The following is a 23941-nucleotide window of genomic DNA, read 5'->3' as shown; positions in this document are numbered from 1 at the left end:
TAGGTTTGATTTGAGGCTAGTGTTGAGTGACTCACGATGACATCCCCTGAAGCTCCCAATGAATAGGGACCCTGACTGCTATGATTGTGTATATATTTTCAATAATGTATACTCCTCAGTAAACCAAACCACACCAAAGTTGAGTTCAAACCTACTTCAAAATGTGTGTATAGGCGCTAAAACCCATCACTCACACTATTGCTAGCATCGGAAACAAAATACAGGAACCAGCTCATTGGTAGAACTGTTGTCCTGAAGACTCAATTATAATACTCAAATAATTATGGATCACATTCCCCACAACAACAGTGCATAGGAAATAGAATTCATTTTAGATTAGAATTTTTTTGTCTTTGAGTTGTTTCCAAGTGCTTTATTGTAAGGCAGGGCACAAAGGAGAGATGCCGTTGCTTTCGCAGTGCTTTATTGAAAGGCAATGACGCCAGGAACAATGTGGTCACATAGGCATTATCATTTTGCAACTGTTTGTATCATTTTCATTTTAGGGTTAAATAACTTTTTATTGGCATTTAGCTCATTTGTCAACAATGAAATGATCCCCCCTTCTTCAATTGCTGAACCCATTCCTTCCTTAAGCCCTCCCTCCTCCCTGTGCCACCCGCCTGCCTTCCAACTACCGTCTCCATCATCCTAGTATATTCTCATTCCCTGTTGGGGTCTGGTCAGACAAGTTATGAAAATTTTTTTCTTCGTTGGCTTGTAGAGTAAATGCCACGGAGTTTGGAGTTTTTCAGAACTTTAACTGGAAGGGCCTTATTTCGATGTTAATATATGGGATACTCTATTACAAACATGGCAGATATCAGTCTGCTGTATTACAAGTTCATTATATCCTATGATGCTTGTGATACAGCGGACAGGATAACTGTCACATTTGTGACGGCGTATTCTATCCACCAAGAAATAAATCAGGCCCCAAGTCTCTCAGGGAACGACAGCTCTTTGTAGTTTTTGGTTAAAAATAAAAAAGGCTGAGGAGCTGGCTCCATTGGTTTGTGAATTCTTTTTCCTTGCCTTTGCCACATTTTAACAGTTTTAAAATGCCCAAGATACGCCACAGTCTTTTGGTCTACTGCAAGTCCATAGGGGCCAGTTGTCGTCCCCAGAGGAGAATCATTTGCTTGGCAAATACCAGGAGAATGGAGAGGCACCTATTTCTCCTCCACAAGGGATATATGTCCACAGATGACTACCCCAAAAGTACTAACTCTGTGCATTTGGCCAGTTCTTCAGTCGCGATTTGTCCTATTGTTGCCAAGACAGAATTCTAGAATGGTTTCACCTTGGGGCAAGACAATAAGATGTGCGCTGGTATACCATCTTCACCACATCTCTGACAACAATGTGAATTACCCACAGTCTTATCCGTGCTAGCCATGCTGGGATGTAGAGCCAGCTATATAATATTTTGAACATTATTTCGCTAGCCCCTGTGTTAGAGGTGAAGCAATTTGTGTGAAATAAGAGGTCTTCCCATTGGCCTACGTCATGAGTAATTTGTAGCTTTTTCTACTAGGCACACCAGAATTAAAATGTCTTGCCCTTTTGCCTAAGATTAAGCATGTTGTATATTTTAGAAATGGCATGTCCATCTTCGGTGCATGTTAGTAGGTGCTTCTAAAAGGGCGTTAAGGCTAATTGCCTCTTGTTTGACCTCTTAAGCAAAGAAAACAATAGCAAGTATCAAAACACTGGGACAGCGTCTTTTTAGTTGTTTAAACTATTTGAGGGGGCGTGGCCAACATGGCGGCGGGGTAGGACGTGCTTTTCAGTCCCTCCGGCGCCACCCGACATTAATCTTTGGAAATAACCACTGCTAGTTCCCATCTCCGCTAGCACAGGCATGCAACAGTGTTCCCCAGCTGCCCTGACATTACTGGGGCGGCTATTTTGCGGAGTGGTGCGGTCGCCGAGCAGCTCGGACTGGTGAGGCCCTGACCGGCTCCGGGCCGGGCGACCCACGTGGCGGGAGGAGTGCGTGGCGGCCTCCCATTACCGGATCGGCGTTGCGGTGGTCTGAGGAGCGGGGAGCGGCGCTGAGGCTGTGGCCGCGGCAGACTCAGGAGCGGCGCCGTCAGGTGTGAAGCAGCGATTTGGCCGGGAGGAGAGTGGGCAGCCTGCAAGTCTGGGGCGGCAGCAGCGGTTGAGACCCCCGCGGGGCGGGCGCTCCCGCGCTGCACAGGCCCGGACAGTGCCTGAGGAAGCCTATACCCCCGAGCGAGGTGAGGAGTGCGGGGGCAGCCCCAGGAAGGCTTGCAGCTCGGTCCGCAGGACGGCGGACGGTGTGGGGCCGCCACGGGGGCGCGGCGCGCTGAGGCCCCGGTTTCGGGCTCGGGAGCAGCCAGCAGATGGTGTGTCCGGAGGCCCCTAGTCCAGGGGCCCTGTGGACTGGATGGGCCAGATTCCTGGGGGTTGACGGCAGGCCCAGCCAGCGGCGGCGCGTCAATGTTCCCTTCCCTCTGGGCGCCTGGGCACGCAAATCCACGGACGGCTAAGTGAGGCCTGGGAAAAGAGATCTGGACATTCGCCACTCGGCCCGCGTACCGGCGGGGAGGCCTTGCAGAGTAGCAGCTGAGGGAGCGGCCGCTCTGCTGTGTGGGTCAGTGGGCACCCTAAAGCCCCTAACAGCTTGCCTCGTGGTGCGGCAGTGAGCACAGGAGACCGCAAAGGGTAGGCCAAAGCCCTCTAGAGTGGTCGACTGCTGGGCAATGCGCCTGGGGCCTCCCCGTAAACGGGCCCGGGCGGGAGTGTACCTCTCGCCCCTGTGTTGACTACGGGGAGCTACAACCTCAGGAGTTGGAAGGCCGGAAGTCCGCTACTAGCTTTTACCTCTGGAAGGTGGCTTGGTATTGATCTGCCCTTGACTGTGCTGTCCCTCTCCCGGTGGCAGCGGACCGCGACATTTAAGGTGGGCTGCTGGGTCGCTGAGACGTTGCCCGTTCTTTCAGAAGCGGAGTAGACCGGTCCTCTTCCGTCCCCCACGCTTCGGAGACTTCAGTGGAGCCGGGCTTGTGTCTGGGAGCGAAGGAGTGGAATCTTGGCTGGGGTCCATCCCGGTGTCTACGCTTCCTGCATAGCCCTTAGTACTGGGACACGGGTCCCCTCAAGGGGCATGATGGCGGCGGACAGAAATCGGAAAGACAAGCCCCCGAAGGATGTGCCCCAGAAAGTGGCTGGGCAGTCTACCTCGCCGGCTGCTGATAAGTCCCCGCGGCCTGATGATAGTTAAGAACCGGCAACCAAGTCCTTCATGCTAGAATTGTTCTCTGCCATTAAGGAGGATATTTCAGAACTGCGCTCCCAGCTTACGTCTGACCTGAGGGAGATGAGACGCGATGTGGACGCTGTGGGAGAGAGGGTGGCGACACTGGAGGAGCATGATCTGGGAACGGCAGAGGACATACATCAACTCCAGCAAGATGTGATTCGCCTGACGGGGCAGAACTTGGACCTTCAGGCGCATGCTGAGGACTTAGAGAACAGATCTCGACGAAATAATATCCGGATTCGGGCTGTTCTGTGGAAAGGCGAGGGGACTGATCTCCGCGAGTATGTGGGAGCCCTTTTTCGTCAGATTCTGGATGAAGAGCACCTGCAAGATATTCAACTGGACCGTGTCCACCGTGTGGGTCTGCCTCGGGGGCCCAAGTCCCCTGACATATTGGCGTGCGTGCATGACTTTCAGCTCAAAGAAAGCATTCTACGGAAAGCACGTGATCTCAATCCCCTCCAATTCCTTGACCACTACCCAGCGCTTTTCCAGGACCTGGCGGCCTCCACGCTTGTCAAGCGCAGGGAATTCAAGCCCATCACTAACCACCTGAGGGAGCAGGGCATTCCCTATTTGTGGGGGCACCCGTTCAGGCTCATTTTTAAGTTTATGGGCAAGCTGATTCAGGTTCGCTCCCTGGAGTCGGCCTTCGGCACTTTGGGGGTGGAGCGGGCCGCTCCCTCGCCTGGAGAAGATAGGTCTCCCAGCAGACAGCGCAGATGCTCCGTGGAGTGGCAAAGGGTCGGTAAGTCTGCTTCCGCCACAAAGCCTGACTTGTCAACGAGCCTGCTGGAGAGAGGGGCTGCGGTTGCTTCTGTGGCCCTGGTAACTGATGCGTCTGGGGTCTCTTGAGGCCCGAAGAATTGGCTTGGCACGGCACTAACTGGGCCAGTAGCTGGCGCCAGAGGAGACTGTTTACTTGATGCAGGTCGGTGACACCCTTAAGTCCTTCGATGGAGACCAGTCCTATATTAGGAATTGGGAGAGTGGGAGGTTGGCCCCATGTTCCCCTGCTACTGGGGCCTGTTTAACGGACTCTTGTTTGCTCTTTTCAACTGTGAATGTTGAATCTAGTGTTCTTCTGGGTTTACATGTGATGGGGGTGAGGGATGAGGGGTTGGGGGTTTGGGGTTGTTTTGGGGGCTCCGCATCAGCTTTCGGGGGAACTAGACGAGGATCCAAGGGACAGTTGGGCCAATGTGGTACCATAGGAGCTTTAGAATGGGAATGTGCATAGGCGATCTGTTTCTCTTATTGACATGATGAGTAGAGATCTGAAGGTAGTGAGCCTCAATGTCAGGGGCCTCAATAGCCCAGTGAAACGCGCTGCTATTTTATCCCTACTGGAAAATGCTGAGGGAAGTGTGTGCCTGCTACAGGAGACCCATCTCCTCTCTAAAGATGACCGGCGCATGGCAGACAAGCTCTTCCCACTCCAGCTGTGGTCTTTGGGACCAAATAAAAAGAACGGGGTGGCCATTCTTTTTAGTGTGCGCGCACATTGCAAAATTATCTCCCAAGTGGTGGACATTAAAGGCAGATGTCTAGCTGTTCGTGGGCAATGGGGTGAGACGCAGTTTACGATAAGGTCCATTTATGAACCAAATGTTAACCAGGAGTCCTTCTTGCAGGCAGCGCTTTCGCAGGTGCTGGCGTCACCGGACGCACCGATTCGGGTGGGCGGTGATCTGAACATTGTACTGGAGGCGGGGGTTGACAGATCGGAGCAGCGGTCCCTCCAGTCAGGGGCGATGTTACACCTACTTCTCAGCAGCCCATAAGACTTATGCGCGCTTGGATCACTTCCTGGCCACGTCCTCTCTCATGCCTCGTTTGTCAGCAGCAGATATTGTGCTGCGTTCCCTATCAGATCATGCGCTTATTTCTGTTGTCCTTACTTACAGCAGTGCTAGGCCGCCGCCGGCCGGCTGGTGCCTTCGTGACTCCTTGCTCCACTCAGACTCGGTGGTTGCGAAGATCCGCGAGACCATCGTTCATTACCTTGCCGAAAATGAGGTGGGGGTTACGGCTCTCGCATCGGTCTGGGAGGCCCTGAAATTGGTAGTACGGGGCGAATTTATAGCGATTGCAGCGACATACTCCCGCCTGCACAAAGAGAAAGGAGCTGAGTTAGAGGGGGAGGTTAGTGGCCTGGAGGCGATTCATAAGAGGGCTGGGGCACCAAGGGTCTGGAGGGGGTTAGAGGCGAAGCGGCGCATGTTGAAACATCTTGACCTAGATAGGGCTTTGCATGCCTTATTACGCCTGCGACACAAGTTATATCTATGTGGGGACAAAGCAGGGCAGATGATTGCGCACAGGCTACGGGCGCACACCCAATTGACCACTATCCACACCGTTAGAGGCCCGCAAGCGACAGAACACACCACTGATGCTGCCATTGTAGACACTTTGCCAACTTTATCAGACCCTATACAAGAAGGAGGGAGTGTCCTCTAAAAGAGTGGCGGACTATCTTGAATCATGCGGAGTTACACCCCTTCATCGGGAATCGGCAGAGGCTTTAGACTCTGCGATCCCCATTGAGGAGGTCATCTCGGCTATTGCAAAGCTGAAGGTGGCTAAATCACCTCGGCCAGATGGTTTTTCCGCTATCTTTTATAAAACTTTCTGCGTGGAGATGGCTCCTCTCTTGACCCGCCTTTTTAATTCCTTTCTTGATACGGAAGCGGTGGCTCCGTCCATGGCAGAGGCGGCCATCACGGTCATTCTTAAACCTGTGAAAGACCCTAAAGAGTGTGGATCGTATAGGCCGATCTAGCTGCTCAACATGGACGCCAAGTTATTTTCGGGTGTGCTGACGGCGAGGCTTAGCCCCTTGATGGACGGAATCAGAGCCCGATCAAGCGGGATTTATTCCGACACGGCAAGGGGGAGACAACACAAAGCGGTTGCTCCACCTCATGGACTTGGTCCATCGCTCTCGGATGCAGGCTTTCTTGCTTTCTATAGATGCAGAGAAAGCCTTCGACCGCGTAGATTGGGACGACTTGTTGGCTGTGTTGAGGGCGTTCGGGTGAGGGATAATTTCCTGCGGTGGGTTCAGGGCCTCTATGCACCCCCTAAGGCGGCTGTGCGTGTAAATGGCTGCAGACCTGCCCTTTTCCCCATTACGAGGGGAACACGACAGGGGTGCCCCCTCTCCCCGTTGCTTTTTGCGCTCTATATGGAGCCCTTTGCTCAGCGCATTCGGTCTAACGTTGATATCACCTGGATCAAATTTGGGGCCGAAACACATAAGATCAGTCTGTACGCAGACAATGTCATTCTCGCATTAACCCACACCCACCCCCACTCCTCCTTGTGGTGCCTCTTGAAGGAACTCTTGGAGTTCCAGAAGGTGGCGGGCTTCAACTTTTCCAAATCGCAAATTCTTAATCTTTCCATCCCTGAGGCAGACATACTGGATCTGAGGCAGGACTTTGCTTTCCAGTGGGCACACTCCGTTCTTGGGTGTCCGGTTGGCCCCTTCTATTGCTAAAACAGTGTCCCTGAACTATGAAGTGCTGGTTGATCAGGTTACCAAAGCCCTATCGGATTGGTCCCGTCTTAAGTTGGCCTGGTATGGGAGGCTGGCGGCTCTGAAAATGACTGTACTCCCCCACATATTGTATTTCAAATGCTACCTTTGAATCCTCCGCAGGGCATCCTACGGAAGCTGCAGAGGCTCCTCAATAGGTTCTTATGGAACAATAAACGGCCGCGGCAGGCATTGTCCGTAGCAATCACCCCGAAGGCGGCTGGGGGGGCTGGGCTTTCTCCTGCTGATAGCATACTTTCAAGCATCTTGCCTTGGGTACAAAGTCGAATGGAATAGGCCCCTGTCTGGTAAACATTGGAACTTTATGGACCAGACAGTGGCAGGTTGCAATATTTGGCGGGAGCTGTGGTTGCCGCGCAAGCACAGAGCCTGGGGCCTTTATTCCTCCCTGGTGACTTCCCTGACCCTCAAGGCATGGGATCAGCTGGCGCATCGCAAGGGGTGGACTGCGTTCCCCTCCCCAATGACCCCTATCATTGATAACCCGGATTTTCCACTGGGCCGCGCATCCTCAGTCTTCCATCACTGGCGGGAGGGTGGGTTCCCTCTTTGACTTAGATGGCCTGATTCCGTTCACCCGGCTACGCACGGAGTTCCTCCAGCTGCCGATAGCTGATGCTTTTCACTACTCACAGGTGGCACATTGGGTTACCCAACCAGCCAACGTTGCCTCCATGTCCCGACCTTTGACGGCGTTTGAAAAATGGTTGGTCTGCAAGAACGATGACCGGAGACTCATCTCGGAGCTATACGCGATGATTTTGACTCAGCCTCGGAGGCAGCGTACGCCTGCGCAAGTCCGTTGGGAAACGGAGTTGGGACGTCCGTTGGCGAGAAAAGAGTGGGAGCACGTTTTCTATCGCGCACAGCACACGGCCTCTAATACCGCGTGCACCGAATCGGCCTACAAGGTAGCGGCCTATTGGAATTACACTCCGGCGTGCGTTAGAGCATGGGATGTCACCAAGTCAGGCCTCTGCTGGCGGGGGTGTGGTCTTTCAGGGACACTGGCGCACTTGTTATGGCACTGCCCGAAGTTGGGGAGGTATTGGACCACGATCTTGGATGAGTTGAATGCTGCGTTTCAGATTACATTCCCTCGGATGCCGGAGCATACTCTGTTGGGGCTTCCCATCCTCAGTTTTTTCCCCTGCGCTCGCTGAAGGGTAGGCAGATTGTGCTGGCTTCGTTAGCTGTGAGGCAGTTGCTCCTGGCGCACTGGGGTTCCCCGACTGTACCTGACCCTCGAGATTGGTTTCAAAGACTCTGGCACATTCTAGCAATGGAATGACTCTCGCTGGGAATGGATGGGAAGGGTTCTCAATATGCTAAACTCTGGGGGCCGTTCTTACAGCTCCTATCCAAAGACCTCCGAGAAGTAACTTGCCCTAAGTATCTACAGATCCTGCAACTCATTCCTTTAGAGTCAGAAGGGGTTAAGCCTGTGAATTGAGTTTTGCCTGGTAGAGCAGGTGGATCCTGGGGAGTGAGCAGCGCAGATAGAAGCTGATGCGGAGCGGGAATGGGAGAGGGCTGGGGTTCTGATTTTTCTTTCTTGTTCGTTATTTGATATAAGGCGGAGGTCATAGCACAGGCGGGCTGCTTCTCAAGTTCTTTTGCCTACGCGGGGTCGTCCTCCGGGATGTAGGCCCAGACGCTGTGTCATTGCACTGAGTTTACGCCCTGCCGGCAAGTTGATGTAGGCAGCTGGGCTGTGTACCATACTGCATTCCCGCATAATAAAAAATGATTGACTCTAAACTATTTGATGGGGCCTTCCTCAAACCTATTCCTAAGCATCTTGCATCCCGCTTCAAACCACTGGTTAAATGCTACTCTTTCTAACCAGGGGGGTGGGAATTGTTTCCCCCGTAGTGGTGTGAAGGGCAACAGGAAAGTTGCAATTCCCTTCCTCCTTGCTAGTTAACCCCATATATCTTTAGAGGAGCTCTCGTTACTGGAGATATGTAACAAATATGCGCCTTTTCCCACCAAGGTATTGCCCAGTGTGGTCCATCATACAACAACCTTTCTCAGTCTCTCTTCTGAACCAGTGTATTAGGAACCATTAAATGTGTTTCAGCATATTTGTAGGTCAGGCATGGGATTACCAGGACCCTGTAGCAAGACCTGAGCGAACACTGAAACCAGGCTATGCTCTCTACCTTGCCAAATAGAGTCAGTAGTATCAGTGTTCCTATTTTTTCAATGATTTTTGCATCAACATTGAGGACTGAAATTGGTCAGTAGGAGCGTAGCTGCTGGGTTCCTAACCTGGTTTGAGCATCAGAGAGATTGTAGATTCCGTCATCGAGGGAGTCACTCACCGTTCCTGTATGAATTCCAGATACCGCTTGTGCAGAAGTGGAAGCGAGGGTGGAGGAGCGGCAAAGCATTTATAAAAGGTTGTAAAGCAGTCAGGGCCTGGGGCTTTTACTGGATAGAGCCTGTTAATTAGGCTGCTCTCATCTGTGTATTTGTGGGCTGTTTTGTGTATAACTGGTAATACAACTTCCGAAAACATTACATATTGTCCTATTCCTGCGTTTGCAATTGGCCATCAAGAGATTTAACTTCTGTTGATATGTTTCAGTCTGGAGGGCACGCAGGAGATGTGCCAAGAGTTTCCCTGATTTATTATCTAACATGCAATAGTTATTGTACAATCTAGCTAACAGTTATGCAGCAATGTCCATTCTTATTGTTTTATTCTAGGCCGAATCATAAGGATTTAACTTCATGTGTTTTGGGAGTGGGTGCATTTATGAACCTGCTAGAGGTCTTTATGGTCTGCCTTTTGAGTAAAGCTGCATTCATGTGCTTTAAACAAGCCATCGCCGTGATAACGTTTCCTTAGAGATCCGCCTTCAGGGAATCACAAAGGGTAGCTATGGAGGTGTCCTGTGTCACTGTTCGCTATATATTCCGTATGCTATTTTTTTTTAGGTCTCGCCTGAGCCAACGCATGTGCTGCTCTGCGAGACATTTAGTAAGTGGGTTTTCAAAGTGCTACTACACACTTTTGCTGGCCTTAAGCTTGCGGTTACGCACGCAGCCGCATATCTGGCTTTCCTCCGTCATGGGTCATTAAGTGCATCGCTCGCGGGCACCCTTACAGCCCGCGATCACTTTCATGGCCGTGTCACTTTTACAGGTGCGCGGCCAATGCTTGTTCACTAAAGTTCCTTGATTGTTTTCTGCCCACTCTATAACCAGATTTACAACCGCTTTGATGCCTTTGCGCTCCACTGCTCAGAATAAAAGACCTTGCTTACACGTTCACCTCCTTGTCCTTTCAAATGCGACTAGAATATCCATGTTTCCCATTTTCATGTAAGTTTTAGCCAAATAAATCATATTTCTGAAACGCACCACTGTCTGTCTGCCAAGTAAGGTGCAGTAGCTTGTAGGAGACAACGAGGAAAGGAGTGTCTCTCCAGTGAACTGGAGTTTGCTGTGCTGCAACCTTAGCGAAGGAGAACTACCCGGTGTTGAAGTGGTTGGCGCTCGTGATGATACCTCATGTTAGTGTTTGTACTGCCAGCATGATTGCTGGCCCATCAAAGTGCAATATTGTTGTCGCCCACTAGGTGGCACTGCCACACCATATATTAGAAATGCTTTTGCAATCTTCTGTCATTGTAGGAACACTTTACTTCAGTAGAAAGAAATCAAATCGCTATGCTGCCTTCATGGTATGATACATGATACTAATAGTAATAACGGTTAGTTGACACTTGTTAAGTGGTAACACACTGTGCTCATGTAAGACCTATGTAGAAATGCTGTTGCAATCATGTGCCCTTCAGTCCCGTGACTGTTAAGCGATGTTTCGGTTTCTTCTGCTTTTAATTGCCTGTAGTGATTTTATTCGATCTAACTATTTTATTCGATCTAACTTTTTTATTCTCTTCTTTCTATGTTCACTATTAATATTTTCGCGTTTTCTGTTATTTCCTTTCACACTTCCAGTCTTTCTCTGTCACCTTTCCCCTTATTCTAAGTTCATTAAACGCCATTGGCCTTCCCACTGTTCTAAGTTCATTATGAGACGCTGTTGATGACCAATTGTTCAATTATTTCTAGCGATCTGCAAGCGTTTACCACAATACCACTTAAAAATTGGAGAAATTCGACCTACGATGGAGAAAATGCTGACCGAAGAAAAATTATTTTGCATTTAAATGCTTGGGCTTTGGACTGTAAACCGAAGTTCCAAGCTGGTCACTGGTCATCGTCTCTGTCAGTTTCCTAAACACAGTGATTAAATTGGGTTTGGCTTTCCTATTTTATTTTATTAGGCCAACCGGTTTCTGCTGCCTGTATCGAGGTGAGCAATATTGCTTTATGTACAAGAATGTTTCCATTACGCACGGTAAAGAGGAGATAAAGTAAGATAGGAGCGTGCAGCCTTCTAGTATCCTGGCATGCTGGAAGATTTAAGGGACGCCAGACATACTTCTAGTGTGGTCGACAAAACTGTGAACTGCAAAAAAGAGCATAGACCGGCTGCAACAATGCCCAAGCATGCTTTGCCGAGAATCTACAACAGTGCCTCTTCTACGGGGTACATAAAGGTGATGGGGCGGGCCTTCAATATACAGGCTGCTCAGCTCTGGAACTTCATGCCCTCAGCATTCTCTCTCTCGCACGTAGGCCATGCGGACTTCCTAAGAATGACAAGCATTGGCATAGCCAAGAGGTCTCGCCTTTGGGACCTTATAAGTGTTTAGCCATGCATCAATTGATGTTGTTGCACCAAGGATATTGTGCTGGATAACTAAACAATTATAAGGTCCCAAAGGAGAGACCTATTGGCTATTCCAATGCTTGTTATTATTAACAGTCACTGGGTCTTTTAAGAGAGCATGTTTAAGGCACCATATATGCCCAGAACCTGGTGGCCTAGTGTACGTGCAAGTCAGAGTACAAGTGAAAGGGATGTGATCAGAGTGTGACAGGTTCTAATATGGCATCGGTTATGCCTGGTAGTAAGCGCTTATCCAGGAAAATGTAAAAGAAGTAAGGCATATGTTTTGTGAGCCCCAGAATAATGGGAGAAATCTCACACCAAATGGTGTAGGAGTCTCCAGACATAGTTTAGTTCTAGTTCTTCTTGTAGAGCTTTGCTTATTGGTGAGAGCACTATGATGCTCTTGCACCAAGGTTGATCTGCCCTGCTATCCAGTATGAAGTTTGAGCCATCATGAAATTATTTGGGTTGGTGTACAAGTCGTGAGGGAGTGTATAGTCCATGTTAAAAAGTGCTCTTGCCTAATACGAGGAGTAAATAGATGCTTCTGTCAGTCGTTTCCCTCTCAAGGCCCCTCTCAGACTATCCATCTACCAGGTGTGTCTTTTAAGGTTTCCTCTACTACTAATGGGCATCTGTTGCTTATTAAGATCCCCACCCTGCCACTGTCTTCCCTCCTGAGGAAAAGTATTGTGTTTGGTAGACTTGGGATATCAGTCTGGCAATATCTTGCTTCAGATGTCTCTCCAGAATAAGCCCAATATCTGTGCGGTGAGAGTTTAATTTGTGCAGAACAGTCCGTCTCTTAAGGATGTTGATAAATCTCCAACGTTACATGTAATGATGTAAATTTTGCCTGTCAGGGGATTTATGGTCTGGAGGCTCAATAGTTTCCTCTACATCCCAGTATCTGTGGTGGGAAGTTAGCAAATAAGTGGCAGCAATCCATCTGCCCCATTCCCTTAAGAATCCCCCAACCCCTTCAAAAAAATTCAATGTCTATCTAGGTAACCATAGCAAAACAGGAATGTGAAAATTATTAATCCCCAGAATATAGGGGTAACTACAGATCCGTCAAATGTCCCTCTTATGGATAACACGTGGGAAAAGTCACTCAGGTGTCTGCCACGACATGAGCCTTTGTTCATATTATCGCTCATCGACACCTCCTATTTCTGTTAATATCAGGAGAGGACTGTGATCCAGTCACTGTTACTTTGGGTGTTTTGTCGTTGATTGACCACTGACTTTTTGGACTTGTACAAATGCTGCCTTGCTTCCTGCTAGTATTTCTTCTTGCTTGGGAGTTTTACATCAGCCCTCCTGTGAACTGTTTACCATTATGTGGTCTTTGGACACGGCAGATAAGAGGGTGAGTCACTGTCCACCTCATGGGGGGGGGGGGTCCAGGACTTGGCAGGCCTATCCTAGTGATTTGGTCACCCATCACATGCCTTGCCGTTCAAAATGAAATCTGAAGGGGTGTCCCCAACGATATCAGAGGTTGTGCTCCATATGGAAAGCTGTAATTGGGGAGAAGGTGCCTCGTTTGGCTAATATTTGAAGATTATAGGAGTTGTAATGGGTGTAGCCTTTGCATCACACTGCTTCATGGATTGTCTCTTTATCTTCAAAGTGGTGGAAAAATACTAGAATATCAGGAGCTGGGATTGGGTGAGCCTGCTCTGTGTGCGTGGTCTATGTGAAGTGGGTAAGAGCTGTGTTCCACCAAGAGTGTCTCAACTGCACCCTGGATGTAGCTTTTTATATCTTTGCCCTTTGTGTCATCATTTCCATCACTACAATTCTCTCTGGTATGCTTATCCATCTATAGTTCTTTCATCATGTTTGTTGCCCATGGCCTGTAACCCATCCTTGATCGTACTTTCTCGTTTGGGCTTAGTAGTGGTCATATGCAGAAAGACAATCCACATCAGTGCTAATGTGAGATGAGAAAGTCTCTGAACACATAGGGAGAGGAGCAGGTAAGCGACCATATGCCCTCCTATTGAAACGCAACTAAAACAAATAGGTATGGCAGCTGTAGGGAGAATACATTATCCAGTATTACTACCCTAAATCAGACATACAGAAGTCCAAGTAGGACATTCACAGAATTCCTGTGCGAGTGCAGAGGGAAGGTCATCCTTATAGATGAGGAAGCATCACACACACAATTGCGTCATGTTTCTTCATCTCAGCCTCTCCCCACCCTGGTAAGGTAGAACCACCAGGGTGGACTCAACCTCTTGTTGGACTCCGCGCAGGAGGGAGTTCTAAGATTTAAAAAACTACTTGATATGGAAGTGATCCAGATCACTGAATTAAAAACACCTTATGGCCAGGTAGGTTGTCTTCAGTAGCTAATTCAACATGCTACTGCCTACATTAGAAGCCCAAATGGGCCTGGTGAATTCTTAAGGGCCAGGGATCCCTAACTATAAGAGTCGAACAGGAGGTGGAGTCCTCCCTGGTGCCACTAACCTACCAGGGTGGGGAGAGGTTGCCGATGATGAAGCATGACACAATTGGTCATCCTAGGCAAATATTTTATTTTGCAGAGTCACCTTTTTCTACATTATCACATAAGAGAGCACCTTCCAATAGGTGAGTTCAGCATTTCTGCTGTATAAAAAACCTATCTGATTTAATAGACTAAACGTTTGCTCTGTGCATAATAAGAATCTAGCCCTCATATAGGGTACACATGGCCCCTGACTTGCCTCTTAGTTCACTAATAGCACTGCCAACAAGGCGGGGCAAGAAAATTTCTCAGTACATCTTTAAAAACTCACTTTTACTAACTATATTACTAAAGCATATGGTGGTAGGGCATTGTCGTTTAACAGACACATTTTCTATTGAAATGGCCCAAATAAATTCCCACTAACATGCAATTTTACTTATTGTATTGGAATTCCATTTATGTAGCGCTTACTACCCCCGACGAGGCGTCATATCACTTTTTCGGCTAGTAACACTATTTCGCAGCCCATAAACGATTAGTGGTGAATTAGTATAGTGAAAATAATTTGAATTGTGTATATGTTAGACTGCTATTTGGATTAAGGGTAGCGAAGAGGTAGAAGAGGTCAAAAGGTTTGCATTCATATGGTGCTTGCTACACCGGAGGTGTTGAAGCACTTTATAAAACTATATAGTGCACAAACAGTAGTCTGTGGAAATAGAGTTTCAGCAAACATATGTATCATTTGCACATTACCACGTTCATTGTTCTGATTTCTTTTCAAAATATTTTTTCAAAAATTCATCATACAGAATTACAAAAACATGGGCTTTCATAAATATCGAAATTTGGTTTGAAATGTTTGTTAAGGTAACTTTTTAGCTATTTAAATGTGTGTTAGAATAAAACATGACATCCTACAGCCTTTCATTTCACAATTTCTGTTCAGCAAGTTTGTCAGACAGTTCACTCTACAAAATCCTCGAACTTTGCAGTGGGAGAAAGTAAAGTAATCGTAGATGTAACCTGAGTTTTGACTTCTGTCTCTGAACAAAGAATAAACTTGACAAGATAAAAACAAGATTTAAAGGCATTTTTAATGTTCCTTCACTTTGTGAATGAATAGAACACCTGTTTGTCAGCTCGCCACAAGGGGCGAGTTGGCCCTAAATATACCTTGCCCTGATAAAATCTAACTCTCTGATACATTTTGTCGAGGCCTGAATAAGAGTTCAAACCACCAATGTTTTCAATCCTGCAGTCTGGATCATATAGAGCCGGAGCTCAAGCATAGTACGTCGGAAGCCAAGCTGCACTCATCCGGATCACAATGCAAGTCAGTCATAATCAGGATAGCAGCATGAGAAGCATTGGTTAAAAGTTTTGAGCTGCGGGCAAGGAAGGAGGCAAAAGTACGGATTGTCAGGAGAATAGATTTTCATACTTTGAGGACTCAGCCTGAGAACAATTGGTTCACTGGTTAGAGGTATGACTTTTCTGAAAAGCTAGAATTTCAAATAATAGCAAGTCGGAGACACATAATTGATGGGAGATACCAGAAAACTTCAGTTTCTGAGGCAAAACTGCACAAGTGGTCCGAGTGGACGAGTTCAGCAACTATCCCGTTAAGGACCGATTCCGATGCGGGTTGGAAAGCATTCCCACCTAGGGCCCGATTCCGATGTGGGTTGGAAAGCATTCCCACCTAGGGCCCGATTCTGATGCGGTTAGGAAGGCCTCCTAAAAGGCATTTGCTCCTTCCAAATAGGATCGGGAACGTGCCTTCCCAATCCAGGGCCCAATTATGATGCGGTTAGGAACATATGCTCCCATTGAAGTCAATGGGAGTCCAACCAAATCGTATCTGGAAGCATCCGGATGCATCGTACTCCGTCGGTTGGACGTTCCCGGTCCGAGTGGGTCGGAAACCATTCCAAACCGATTTGATCGGGAAGATTTCCAACCTGCATCAGAATCAGGCCCCAAGTGTGAAAGTGGATCTACCATCCATTAGCAGCAACTCAATGAGCTTACGATGAGGGTGATATGATCAAAAAGCCATCAGTCCTTCAGATCAAATGTGCTGCATGCAAGGAGGCTTTGAGACGGCAGATACATTTTGAGACCGTCGGATAGGATAGCCTTCCCATAATCTAGTCTTGACAAGACCCACTTTTGGATGCTTCCTTTGGATCGTATTTGGGTAAGAAAGATTTGACGCTGGTGATTAGCATTTCTGATGCTCCACCACCAGACTGTCCTTCACTGTCCAGCTGAATAATAAAAATCGAGTAGGACATTGGTGGGTTGAGTGTGTTCATTAAGCAATTCCCCTGTCAATATTATAACTAACAAGAGCAGAACATATGCCAGTAGGGACCTGGGTCTAGGAGTATCTAGGGAGTAATGACTCAACTGGAACTCAGTGAGCTACAACATTCCTACAGTGAAGTTGCTAAGTAGAATAAATATACCTATTAAAAGATAGCCTTGCAGATAAATTAATCCAACATTTCAGCACACACAAATAAATGTATCAACAAATGAAATGTTTACATTTCTGACAACAACAAAAAAGAGTACATAGTGCCTGCCCCCAGTGTAGAGAAGCCAGAAAAAAGGAAGAGGTGAACATGCAATAAAGGAACTGCATGTATGTAGGCACGAAGCACTTAACTGCAATCTATATTAAGTTTTAGCTGTAAAAAGCCCTAATGTTTGAATGAATCTATGTGTTTCTGCAGAGTTTATAAAATAATTATTGTTGAAGGTGTTTTGACCAGTTTTGTATTGCTGCAGTCTCATCAGGACATCAAAATGTAAGTGACACTTAAAAAGAAAGTTATGATAGCCACTGTTATTTATAATTATAATGTGCTGCTAGGCTGGTCAATGGAAGGGGAATAAATCCGTCTGGTTGTACAAAAGGCCACTTGTGTATGTCCTTGTTTCAGAGAATAAATCTATAAAATGTACGGCATTGGTACGGTACTGTACAGGTGAAATTGTGTGCAGTTCCTGGTGGAAGATTTTCATCTTGGGTCGACAAGACAGAAACTGGGTGAATGTGTAAACTACTTTAATTCTACTCAAACAACTCTCAAATTCACCAGCTATGCTGATAACCACTGAAAACCAATGCTGCCTTGACCTTGACATCAAGAATAAGCACGAGGAAGATAAACTTCTCACCTTCTTCTGAAGGAAACCAGACAACAGAGAAGAGCACTTTGTTAAAATACTACGGTTTTCATCCACAAGCACTAAGGGATTACTTATGGGCAAATTCTTAGAGTGTGTTGTAACTGTGCACATAAAATTGATTACATTGCTGAAGCGAACATCTTGATGGCTAATCTTATGAACAGAGGCGACCCATTCAGGGTGGTTAAAATAGCTAGGAAAAAGGCTTGGTTTTCACATAGAGAATAACATTTACAACCAAAAACTAAAACAAAAAAAGCTGGTGAGTGTAACATACTGTCACCACACTATAGAAAGAGTGAAAACTATGAAAATCACACTGGCACATACTGCAAATCCCTCACTTGAGCTTTCCCTGTTCGGTTATAAGAGAGGAGGCTACTAGAAGGGTAACGATTATTAGTAATGGGTCTTCGCCCACATGAAGGTGGTGACCGGCATCTCAGTTTAAAGATTTGAATTCAAGCAATGCTTAATTATGGGACAGATCAACCTAACCTTATCACTGGTCACCAATGGTTGGTTGTAACTGCCCCAACAATGGCTAAGAAATTAATTCTTAAACTGCTAAGCTAACTTCTTAACTGCCAACCATTTTTGATCTAGCTGCACTTTCCAAAACACCAGCATAAAGTTTCAGTTTTAAATCAAGTGTCATGACAGACATGCAAATACGGGCCTTTTTTCAGAGCATGTTATTCAATAGTCACCAACCTAGTTTTTAGATTTTGTTTACTTTTTTTACTGAATGTACTAAATAGCTAAAAAAATATACCTTGCTGAATAATACCAGGTGATAAAACATCAAGACTTTAGAATATGTAATTCTGCAGGGAAAAAGCCATAGTGGCCACAGAGGATTATTGAACTTTAACAGGCTTGCCTTTAACATGGGGTGCCTGCGCCTTGTATTGCTTCAGATGCTATTTATCAGAGTATCAAGATGTTGTGCTCTGTTTTTGAACCTTTATGGAACTTCGATTAGTTGTTCACTGCCACTGAATTTTGACAGTCTTTTAGCATTCACTGTTTGCCTTTATTTCAGTGGTTTTTAGTAGATCCGGATGAGAGGGGGTTCCCTGGAGTTCAAAGCATTTAGACTGTATTTGTTCATACAACAGTTATACTAGACCTCGATGAGAGGGGAATCATGGGTTTTTAAAGCAGTTGCACCTTAATTCTTCATACTGTAGGGTCCCTACAGTTCCCTTACGGTTACTTCTTTGATGGCACTTAGATTTAGACTAGTTACTTATTTCTGATGAATTTTGATGACAAGGGTCTTCTAGTATTCAGTTTGCCGTTATTTCAGCAGTTTTTCAAAGACTTTGATGAGAGGGTGTTCAAAGCATTTGCACTTTAAATGCTCAAATAGCAATTTTAGTAGCCCTTGATGAGAGGGGTCCCTGTGTGCCTAAAGCGTTTTAACTTTAATTGATCCTTTGTGGGTTCCATATCGCTCTCCTTTTAACTCACAAATTCAGGTCTCAAGAAATCTACTCGCCATGTGGAGTCATTTTATCAGGGCAAGCTATTTTTAGGGCCTACTGGCCCAGTCTGGCTAGCGGACAAGGAACAGGTGTTCCGTGCACTTCTACAGTGAATGAGCAATAAGGATGCCTTTAAATCTTGTTTTTATACGGTCTCATTTGCTCTGCATTCAGAGAGCGAGAGGTCACAAGTCAGTTTGTCTTCTTACAATTATTTGCTTTTCTCCGACTGCAAAATTAAAAGATTTTGTAAAGTGGTCTGACAATCATGCTGTACAAAGAGTATGCAATGAAAGGCTGTATAATGTCAGTTTTTTTTCTAACACACAACATTCAAATTGCTTGTAAGTGAACTGTACAAATATTTCAAAATATATTTCAGTAGTTATGAAAGCACATTTTTTTACAATTCTGTGAAATGAAAAAAGATTTGAATAGGCTTAAAACAAATCAGAAATTTTTATCGGGAAATGTGCAAAAGACAAATTTTAGCTGGAATCTCATTTTCAGATTGTTTATATGCTATATTGTTTTTATCAATAAAACTACGTTAGTTAGAAGGTTTGTGGCCATTTCAATGGAAATTTTGATGTTTGTAAATGACAGTGCAACTTGATGGCAATGCTATTAGTGAAGTCAGGGGTCATGTGTACCCTCTACATGTGGGCTGGATTCTCATTATACATCGAAAAATATTTTGTGTTTTAAACCAAACAAAAGATTTGTTTGCACAGCAGAAATGCTGAACTCACATATTTGAAGGTGTGCAGAAATTAAATAATGAAGAAAAAGGTGGCTCTGTAAATTAATTGTACAAAAATCAAGAACGTTGAACCTTATAAAGCATAAATACAGGCAGCGTTTAAATACCGTTTCATAAGACTCAAGTTGTGGTGCTGTATTAAGTATGCTATTTTGAACAAACAGGCATGCGTCATAGTAGAAATTAAATTGAATCCTTTGTGACCTTTAAGGAGTCCTGAGTAATAGGTGACAATAGATGAGAGATGAAATATGCGAGAATGAAACCTTTGAATTGAATTGCCAGTCAATAAATACACTTTGAGGGAACGTAAAATACAACATTAATATTTTACCTTTTGGGAGCTAAGAGGATAAAGAAGTCAAGTACGGCTTTGAGTAAAAAAATGTATTTAATAAAAAGCATTTTAAAAAGGGGTCAGTTGTTTCTTGGGGAGAATTGCAAAGGACTGTTACACAATAGGAGGAGAATCCATTATAGGAAGTTGTATTGTGTGCGGTGGGAGAATCCTACTAATAAGAGCACAATGAACACTATCATATCACACGTGAAAGTGATTAACAAATATTCATGAACAGTATCCAGTGCACGATCACTCATGGCCCAATACATAGTATATGTAGCAGCTTAGGAAGGGCATAAGCACTACAGTTAATTTTTTTAACTATAAATATTAGTTAAAAAGACACAAGGAGTCGAATGGAGCAGATGGGAGTCAGAGAAACACTGGCTCTTCCAGGACCAGGCCATAGCAGGCCGACCACTCCAGGAAGTACCATTTCTCCGCAGACAGCATAGACCTCCCAACCTCTATGCTTCTTACATCACGAGGGTACCTCTGGAGGTATGGGACAGCACCAATCTGGCGCACGACCTGACTACCTTTCCCTTCCCGCTAACACCTCTACTTGATAACCCCGAGTTCTCCCCCGGACAGGAGGTTGCAGCCTATTCGAGATGGCGCCCGGCGGGATGCAGGACCCTGTCACATATGTTTGATGGCGGCGGAATCATCCCCTTTGAGACGTTCAAGCAGACCTACGGTTTACCGGAGTCGGAACGTCTTCGATATTTGCAAACGCGACACTGGGCTCTTAACGAACAGGTACAGGAGTCGGCGACCAGGCCCTAGCGGCCTTATGAGTACTGGCTGCTCACGAGAAAGACAGATAAACATCTCATCTCTGATCTCTATCGCATGTTGCTAGACCGCTATACCCATGTCTATAACTCGGGCAGGGCCAGATGGGAAAGAGAGCTAGGACGCACACTCCGCTCTAAAGACTGGGAGGGGATATACTATCGTGCGCCGCACTCCGCCTATCACATGGGCCTGACTGACACCCTCACCAAGGTAGTGACATATTGGTATTACACCCCAGAGAGGTTACATGAGATGGACCGCAGTAAGGAGGCAACATGCTGGCGCGGCTGCGGGGAAGCGGTGTCCTTAACACACCTTCTATGGGACTGTGCACACCTGCGGGGTTATTGGAAGTCGGTCTTGGATGAGGTTGATGCCCATTTTGACACTGAAATCCCAAGGTTTCCTTCATATGTGCTCCTAGGCCTCCCAAACCCCATTACGTACCCCTTACGTTCACGCAGGGGCAGATTGATCGCCATTGCAATTGGGTCTGCACTACAAAACATCCTGTCCCTTTGGCGCACCACTCATGTTCCCTCATTCCAGGGGTGGCTGGCTAGATTGTGGGCGGTACTGGGCATGGAAAAGCTGTCCTTAATCAAGGCGGGGGAGGGCGCGAAATACGGGAAATTGTGGCAACCATTTCTGTCTCTTTTAGACACAGAATTCAAGGAGGTCACATGTCCTAGGTACTTGCGCGTCTTACGTTTGTCCCAAATAGAGACCAGCTGAAGTTAGAGGAGGATTGCCTTGTGTGTGTGTGTGTGTGTGGGGGGGGCGGGGGGGGGAGTTCGGACCTGGAGAGTGGGGGGGATGGGAAGGGATGCGGGGGGGGCTTAGTTGGGGTGGGAGGGTTTTCCTTTTCTTCAAGTTATATGCATTATCAGCCCTCACTCACTGGGGTCTGGCCACATCGCTCCTTTGGTCACAATGAGATTTTATGACGCGGCCGGCCCCTCTGGGTTGTAGGCGGCATGCTGTGTTTAACGCTTGGTTCATAACCACAGTTTCTGGTGTGTATGTACAGTATTGCCTTGTCGAGCCAGCCCAATGGGTTGTAGGCGCTTGATATTCGATCTTGTGTGCTCAAGATTACCAATAAAAAGATTTAATACTAAAAAGACACAAGGAGAAACACAAGCTTAACCTATCACATGTCTATTTTAGAATCAAATTCCCTGTTCCAGTTTCTCTGCAAGCCTCTATTTACAAATGTCTAAATTATGACCACATTCGTTCAACATTTTCAGAAAAAACGCCAATTGTAACAAGTTCAATTTAGATTCACTGTAAGGATCTTAAATGGATATTCTCAGGATTCTCCCTCCCGATGAACATCTACTATACGCCATACTACGTGAAAAACTGATCAGAGGGTGATCCTATGTCATGTGGCGGGCCCATTATGCTCCAGCTTAGACTAACAGATATCTGTCAATTTACCACTAAATCAAGAGATCTCTCCTAAACACTTGCAGTAGCTCTCCTCAAAGTCCAGACTTATATGCTCAAGATACCAAACAGGAAATATGGTTCAAAGTTCAGATCTTTGCCATTTTATTGTATAGCCTTTATTTCAAGCAGACTCTGGTGTTCCGATACAGCACCACAGCCATAAATAGTGTGTCAGGTAGGACCAATGCTTACATTTATTCTAGAAAACCCAGACCAAATAAATTGATGAAAAATCAACATAAAAAATTAAATCTCTGCCGGAACTAAAGAACGCCCCAGCCACAGACACCTCTGCACCAGTCTGCTCCAGGAAGCGTTGCTCCCACATGACAACTCAAAGGGAGAGCTTTGCTCCTCATGTCAGACTCCATTAAAAGATACATTATCTCAGTAGACCCAAGCACTGCCACCTTCCACCTCGGCTGAATCCTGACACGATTAAATTCTGGGCCTTACGTGCAAAGGATCTCCATCCACAGCATGATGGACATGACGACAAAGTCTAAACTTTAAGATATCAGCGATGAGGATATTTAAATAAACAGACAAATAATGGTAAAGAATTAAGAGTGTAAATGCTTTATATGCAATTGGAGTGATTTTAGTGCTTTAATAAATTCACTTTGGTAGGAGATTATACTTTTACAGCTGCTTCACAATGAAGCCAGAAGTGGTTAGTTGGCAGACTTAAGCAGGGACATTAACTAACTACCTCCGTTGTTTTGCATAAGTCCACAGATTCAGAAGTACAGTAGTTCCTGAGCTGATGAGAAACCATTATGTTTCAAAAGGTCCACTGTTGCAATTTACGTTGCTTCTTAAGAACCATTCTAGGGTCTGCGTGCAGTCAGTGGGCGATATACATATATGCAAGGTCTCACTTTATATACTCCTCTATGATTCAGTAGGCCAGTTTCAGAGGAAGGCAAGTCTGCTTGGAAAAACGCAAGTGAATTGCACATCCGTTGTGATCTTAAAACAATGGCTCCTGTGCCACTCTTGGGAAAAATACATTATTAAAGGATAAACACTAACATTTTGAATTTGCTGCAGAAACAGATACGTTTACTTGCCCTGCATTGAAATGAGTAAACCCTTAGCCACAGGCGCTAGAATATATTTCAAAATTAAACTGGAATCTTCCTTTCGTTTAGGAACCTGAACATCGGCTCAAGAAGAATCAAGGCCTTCGTTGCCTCCGTCTCTAGGTGAGGCAGCGTTACAATGAACTTCACGCCCACCCACCTAAAGTTCAAATTCCTGGGTCTTAATAGCCTACTTATCTGATCACAGCCTTGCCCATTACACATATACACACTCCCCAACTTGTCCGCAGTTTTTTTTTTACCCGTATACACTCACTATTGTCCCACATCTCCGGCTTGACAACACACAACCTATTATCAGTTCCAACCCCCGCTTCTGGTGAAGAAAGGCTGCTCCTAACCCCAAGGATCCCGTGTCCCGTAACTCACCGAGCGCAGTCTGAACAGCGACTAGTTTACAGCAGAGGAAACGACCTGGCGACTGCGGTCACGTGACGAGTACGTAAACCGCTGCGGGACGCACATGCGCTGTCTCCCCGCCCCTGGCCCCGCCCCCTCCTGCGACACCGGGCCTCCGTTTCGGCTGCCGTTTGGCTCCTATTGGTCTGAGGTTACACGAAGGGGCGGGACAGACCAGGACCGAGAAAACCAAAATAAGAGAGTGGGTGAAATTGTATTGGCTATCCTCCTTGCTCTGCCATGTTACTCAGGGGTCTTCTGCGGGTCCCGTGCACGGAAAGCCCTCTCAACCATAGAACTGTC

General features: G+C 46.4%; 1 protein-coding gene across 2 annotated transcripts in view; it reads right to left on the bottom strand.

Annotated features, from left to right (window-relative positions):
• Positions 1-23731, bottom strand: part of GKAP1 (G kinase anchoring protein 1) — a 664789-nt gene extending 641058 nt beyond the window's left edge. For both annotated transcript variants that reach the window (XM_078675829.1, XM_078675827.1), the window contains exon 1: positions 23609-23731. The gene's annotated coding sequence lies outside the window, so the exon portion shown is untranslated. The remainder of the gene's footprint in view (positions 1-23608) is intronic.
• Between the last annotated feature and the right edge of the window lie 210 nt (positions 23732-23941).

Source organism: Lissotriton helveticus, chromosome 2_1 (assembly GCF_964261635.1).
Source record: "Lissotriton helveticus chromosome 2_1, aLisHel1.1, whole genome shotgun sequence".
Lineage (NCBI taxonomy): Eukaryota > Metazoa > Chordata > Amphibia > Caudata > Salamandridae > Lissotriton > Lissotriton helveticus.
The sequence above is the reverse complement of the archived record's forward strand: the minus strand, read 5'-3'. Positions and strand labels throughout refer to the sequence as shown.